This window comes from Protopterus annectens, chromosome 10.part0 (assembly GCF_019279795.1).
Source record: "Protopterus annectens isolate FY-2018-M chromosome 10.part0, PAN1.0, whole genome shotgun sequence".
Taxonomy (NCBI): domain Eukaryota; kingdom Metazoa; phylum Chordata; order Ceratodontiformes; family Protopteridae; genus Protopterus; species Protopterus annectens.
In genome coordinates, this window is record NC_056744.1 from 659,287,199 (window position 1) to 659,294,399 (window position 7,201).

A 7,201-nucleotide genomic window follows, 5' to 3' on the forward strand; every position below is an offset into this window, starting at 1 on the left:
AATCCCAACTCCTCTTGATTGAATGAAAGCAACAACCCCTCTCTTCCTCCCTATCATAGCAGAGTAATCACATAACAGCTAACCTCCACCACTGAGATGCGCATGCTCCCTCTGTAGAAGACATGTCACCTGCATTAACACCTTGTTAAGCATCATAATCCCAAGCTGCTGGATGACCTTCTCCCCCATTATTAGATTACACACATTACTGATATTCTAAGAGACTGCATTGAATAAGGCCATCAAAGAAAAATGAGCAAATATTCTGCTTTCCTAAAATCATATAGTGCTGATAATCCAAGAGAATTGTGACTGGGGGCAAACACCTCACCTGCTTTGTCTTAGGCATAGCACTATCATTCTGACTTAGTCTTGCTCCTCCCAGACGTACTAATGTTCCTCATATTGTCAGACCTCTTAATGGGTAAATACCTCATTAAATAAACAAACTAAGCTTCGACAAAGTTACATATGACTATTTAGTATATAAATAAATTCTGTTGTGAAAAATAAGAAAGTTGTTCCTCTTTCTGACCCTTGGCTATGAGTTTTAGACAGTTGCTATGATTTTAATACTCAGAAATTGAGAGGTATGTCTCGCAGACATAGTAAGAAAAGCTATATCCAAAGAAATATCCAGAAAAAAATAATGCATCTATATTCAAAATCTGTTTACATGGAAATGACTTCCTATGGCTGGCATGCATACACTAGCACTCATGTAATATCTCAACTATAAAGGGGAAAAATGTACAAGGAAAATGGAAATGCAGACCCCCTCAAAAAAATATCTGGCGTTGCTTCCATCCAATGCCTAAATTCAACAGTGTATCCTAATCAAAGGTTCTGAAGTTCGGAACATACAATTTTTTTTCCTGACCCACTGCTCAAAACACTTGATAGAATACAAATCATTGAACTGAGTGCATCTTTGGGAAATGAAAAACAGTATTTTGAGGGCTACCCAGCAAAATTGTCTGGTGTTCTTACCTTAAAGGCTGCAAACCCAAATGAGAGGGCAAAACCTTCTCTCACAGGAATAATTAACATGATCCATCAGTTGAGAGCCAATAGCCTTTGAAACTTCAATATCAAACACCACTTTGGAGGAGAAGGAAGTATTACACCACAAATGTCTAGATCATGCACCATGATATAATATGTTAATGCTATAGACAGTGATCGGGGGTATAGTTCCCCATCACAAGCATTACACAAGTGCAAAAACAGTGTCCTAAAGCTACAGTGAAGTAAACAAGAAAAATTCAGCAATAGCTTCATGAAGTGACCTCAAAACAAAGGGAGGAAAATAAGTCAGTGAAATGACAGACTCGATAGTGGAAAGAAAGTAGGGGAAGAAACAAACTTAAGGCTCTGGTCTGAAATGATGCAAATACTCCAAAACTTCACCAAAAACAGGCTAAATAATGTTCATTGCGCATTGTCTTTGCTCATGTGGAGCTTGTCCCCAGTTCACTGGCAGAACAATGATCACAATGTTGTCTAACCTGAACAATTTTGGCATGCTTATCTATAGAAACTCCTCAGACATCAGCTCCCTACCATGTAGATGAGGCATAGACTTCTTTCTAATGTAAATGAACAAAGAGGAGGGAGAGATAACAACAACTGACCAAGGTTACCCATATCACCTTTTAATACATTTTCCCACTAACTTCTGATTTAATTAATCCTGTACAAACCTTTCTCTTCCCAGGTAGTACCTCAATTCCCTACAAAACTTTACCCTTCCTCTCTTTTCCATTTTACAGACCATTTACTATAGACAGTTATCTTGTCCTTCCTGCCAATGTCACTTGGTACAAATATTACTTCAGTACGAGAATGAGAGGACACTATCTGAACATACATGATAGAAAATTTAAGGAAATATGAGGAAGCATTTTATGGAAGTGTTAGTGAATAACTGGAACAACCTTTGCAGGAAAGACGGTGTTAAAAAAGCAATAGTATTCAAAAATGTTTGAAAAAGTGGCAGAGAAAATCTTATACAGAGTTGAAGAAAGCAGAAACATGTTGTATAAGGAACTCTGTAGTTTGGTCATGAAGAAGACAAATGGACAGTCTTGATGAGCTAACCTGTTCTTGTTTGTCATCAGAATATGTATTTGTCTGGTTCTATGCAATGACTACAGTGCATTGAAAGAAGCTGTTTTATGGTTCATTGAGGCCACACTGGGCAAAGCCAAGTTCTGTGGGCCAGACGATTAAAAATGCACTTGCAGAGGAACTGACCAGTTTTCTGCATGACTACTATAACAAACACTTTTCTCTTTTCTCCATGAAGATGGCAATCTCTGAGTTAGTCATAAAATTAGAGGGATGGGCAGGAGGAGCTGCCCCCCACAGAAAATGTGGTTGTGGTACATTGTTTCCATGGAGAAACCATATTTTCTTTAACAGGAATAAAATGGCAAACACACAGATCAAAAGTAAAAGCACTTTATTGAGATGACTATATAGACGGAAACATTTTGGACATGCAGTCCTTCATCAATCAATCCAAGAAATCCAAAACACAAATACACTAATTACAACAATCTGAATTTGTCAGATTGACTTAATTTAATTTTATTGGTTTCAGCTGTTGCCATTTCTTTTTTAAACTGGAACCAAAATGAACCTTCTGTAAAGTCTATATTTTTTACTGACCTGAACCTTCTGCTGCCATTTAGCTTTACGTTGTAAAAGTTCATTATTGTCCCCTACTGTTTTCAGCATGCACTTCCAAGCAATGCAATTTAAATGCTTGATCTAGTCCTTAGTTCTGTATGTGCATAGACAAAACAGTAGATAAAACTGCACATTTAATATCCCTTAAATATTCTGTCATTCTTGTAAGAAGACATTATTTTCCTACATGAAATGAAAAGCACATGCATAATGACATTTTTTACACCGACCCCCTGACTACAGTTCCAAACGCCTTGAAATTAATAATTTTGTTACTCTCATTTATTTATTTATTTATTTAATTGACATTTGTTTACAGGGATGATCCGGATGGGTCTGAATGCACCCATTTTGAGGGAAGGCCGGGGAGAAAAGCTCCAGTTACAATCATATCTATACAAATTATATAATTGGCATAAAAACAGTCGGCATAAAAATAGAGTTTTATGCAATTATAGATTATTATACAGGAATTGTCATGGTATATAAATAACTCATTTGAAACAAGTAATGTTGTGGTTTCCCTTAAGTCTCAAACAATCCACTCACTATACAGGTATAGTGGGTCCAAAACAAAACAGTGTAAAAAATGTCTCTGTGTGGAAGGTTTTCAGTTCCTGTATGTCTAGTTAATCACTGTATATTAAAAAGCGGAAAAAAAATCAGAAAATGGTAGTAGGAGTAGTGAACTTAAAAGCATCCTAAGTCAAAAAAATAAAAAAGTATTTAAAGTATTATTAATATTATACAGAATTATTAACTCTATTAGGAATTCAGAAGTAATCCAAGCAGGGCAGACAGTCTGCTTCCAGTTGAAAACCCTTTGTTAAGCACACAGAACAGTGATTCAAACAAAACAAAAAATAAACAGAATGACAGTTTCATCCCAAACATTCTGACTATATATGTGTTATCAGGTATGGGAGTGGTTTGTTTTGTTGTAAAACAAAGTGTATTGGTATATATGTTAACAAATTCAAATCCCTTTCCCCATCCTTATCTGTGTGATATTCAAGCTGGTACTGTCCTACTTACTAAATGTCCTAATAATTTAAACCTTATGCTCTTTAAATAAAAATTAAAAAAATAATAATAATGATGTGGTACTTCTTATTAAACAGATTTTTATTAAACAAAGTCTGTGAATTTATCAAGGACATTATAATACTTGCTGGGAAATATTTAAACATTAGACCATTTGGCAAATAAAAAGAATTATATTTTGGCATCCAGAAAAAAAAAACACATTGTCCAAAACATAATCTATTTCCATAAATTATTATTAACAAAGATTGCTTTCATCCCCTGTAGGCTTCTTCAGGTCTGTGTACAAGAAATAATAAATAATTAATAATTAATTTGCTAAAAAAACCCTGCAGTATTGGCAATGTCACCAGGAAATGGTGCCAGGCATATTTAAATGTCTGGAAATAGTAATGCCATTGTTACCTTTATACTGAATATACACATTAGCTTTAATTGCCAGTGTCACATTTCTTGAATAAGTAACTGCTGTTTTTTTCCCACCATGAACGTCACTAATACTGTAACACTGAATTCAATAATTTAGTTCGGTATTTCTTCATGTACCTAATTATACAACAGTAAGTTTCAGTACATGTGGTAAAAAAAATGGAAAGGCTGAAAAAGATTTCCTTTAGTTGGTTCTGCTGCAGTATGGTGTCTCTAAACAACATTCTACACACATCTGCAGAGTTTAATAATGTCCACAATATAAGCCCTTCAGATAAATGTCTAAGTATGTAGAGATCTAGGTTCACCATTCTATTTTGGAGTTAACTTTTAACCCTCTGTGTTGTCATTTGTTTGTGTTGGACACACTATGTGGTTGGCAACTACATGCATGCTGTATGGTTTCTATATAATTTAGTAATTCATCAATCCATCCATCAGGCCATAATCCTTTTTCCCCATTTTTGCACATGTGGTTGGGTTTATTTTATTTCCTTAACTTAATATCAAAAAAGGAAATGCTATTCATTTCAAACTTATTATTTCAAAATGTGTGTGGTTGACATAGTTATTACAAATGCATCATGAAACTTTACCCCCCGCAAAAAAAAAAAATAATGTTTAAAACATAAGATCATTGCCTTTTGTAATATTAGCAAGACTAACCATGAGATAAGAAGGTTGGAAATTAAAGCCCTTGTAGAGTTTCAAACATTAACTGTGGATAAAGATGTAGAGTGTCAAACACTCATTGCAGTTAAAAGAAAAAGATCAATTGCCAGAGACAATCTTCTTGCTAAAATCAATACAAGAATTACAATAGCAGCTTCAGAACATCCTCTCCTGTTGCATTCATCAATCTCTTGGCAATAGAACTCCAAACTATGTTTCTTGTTTTCAGCTCCTTTAAATATAAAATGCTTCACATAGGGTTTAGAGAATTACAGAGAAAGATTTTGGCTAAATCACTAGATTATGAAGACAGAAATGATCATATATTCCTTTTAAATTGTATTCATCTTTCAAACAGCTTACATACCCCAGGGCTATTGTACACGGATCTGCAGAATATTACCGAGTTGTACACTCCTCTTGGCTATTCAGCTGGTTTACTATTATTTGGTAGAAATGTAACTGACTGAAATTCAATTTGACTGAAAAGTGATTTGACTGAAAACCCTTGACTGAAATGTCATTCACTGAATCACCAAATCATATAAAACATTATACATAACAAAATACAGCATATTGACAATGTTTTTCAGGGGGCAACCCACCCTGCACCCGCTAAGGGGGGTGTATTTGCCCCTCTTCACCCCTTAATTACATATACTAAATTCATGGTTGCACAACCATAGGGAAAAAAAGAAAAAACACTACACACAGTGAAACAGTGTTGGTACACAAACACAAACATTTATACATTTAGGGGTGCAACATGACAGGGGGCACTGACAGTCCACATATACTCTTTTAGACTCCCCTCCCTTGCAAATCACATTGTCAGAAATTATGCCATCACATACTGTGTATACGCTTTTCTATCATTCATGATTCGGTGAAATAAGGTTTCATCCAAATGGGTTTTCAGTCAAATTGTTTCAGCCATTTGAATTTCAGTCAACATTATATATATATATATATGTATATATATATATATATATATATATATATATATATATATATATATATATATGTATATATATATATATATATATATATATTTATATATATGGGTCTACTTTGTTTAAATGAAAGTACGAGGTGAATCCACCGAAGCTGCATTACAACAAATGCATGAACTGTCGAATTCCTTTCCCTGGTGAAGTGTGCCCTCTCTTCCCTTTAGTGTGATCTCAGAGTTGGTATATTTAAGTAGGGGATGTGGGGAGCGAAGACCCCACTTTGTTGGGCTTACTTTTCCTCTGTTTTGGTTGACTACCATGGTGGCCAAGTTGTTCCTTTCAAAGGGAAAGGAATTCAGCAGTCTGTGTGTTCGTTGTAATGCAGTTTCGGTGGATTCAGCTTGGGTAAGTAAAATTCATTTAAACGTATTTTCGTTTAAATTAAGTAGATCCATATATATATATATATATATATATATATATATATATATATATATATAGCCATATATACATAAAGTCTGAGATCACTGCACCTTAGGGTAGGAAAAATACTACAAGGTGCCATGGTACCACAACCTCTTTTTCTTTCTTATTTTTCTTTCCCTATTTCTTTCTCCTCTTTACAACAGTGGCCTTCAAGCTAAGTCCCTCTGTCTCCATTCCACAAAACTCCCCATTCATTATTCATTCTTCCCAGAGGTAAGAGCCACACAGTCTAGAATGGAGATTGTCAACTATCTGAAACTTTGAAGTTTTATGACTTTAAGGCCCTAACCCCTCTGTGGATGCACATAAACACCCAAGGGCTCGGTATGCAATGGATGTCTGTGAGAGTGTGTCAGTCACTTCTGTGGGTGATGCAACCCCTCAGGACTGCACGTCTCCCTAGAAGACAACACTCATATGTCTTCTCTAGTCTTCATTTGGGAATTCTACAACAGGAACTACTGCCCAGACATGTGCCATATCCCTCTCCCTAATGACAGGCAAACCAGCAAAGCCACATAACTACCCCCCAAGACCAGCTGCAGCAGATGCTCAGTCTGCAACTTACAGTTGGGGTGCCTGGGTTATATTCAGGAGCTGGTACCACAACCTCCATAATATATGTTCCCTCTAACTGTGCTTTCAGTTCATCTGGTCCAAAGCTAATCACTTCAGCCCTCAGGATATAAAAAGTCTCTTTAGGCTGAGATGATTCAAGAACATTTCTGGCCAAATGTTTATTTTTTACTTGTAACTTAGAATTTATAGTGCATGTGGCTATGAATACCTATGCTATTAGGCTATTAGTGTTAAATGCTTTATATAAACACATTTCTGTTTGTAAAGAGTACAAAATGTTTTTGTTGTATGTAGTTTACCATGTTATGGGAGTAAGAAAGATAACTAAAATATAGAGAAGTTGC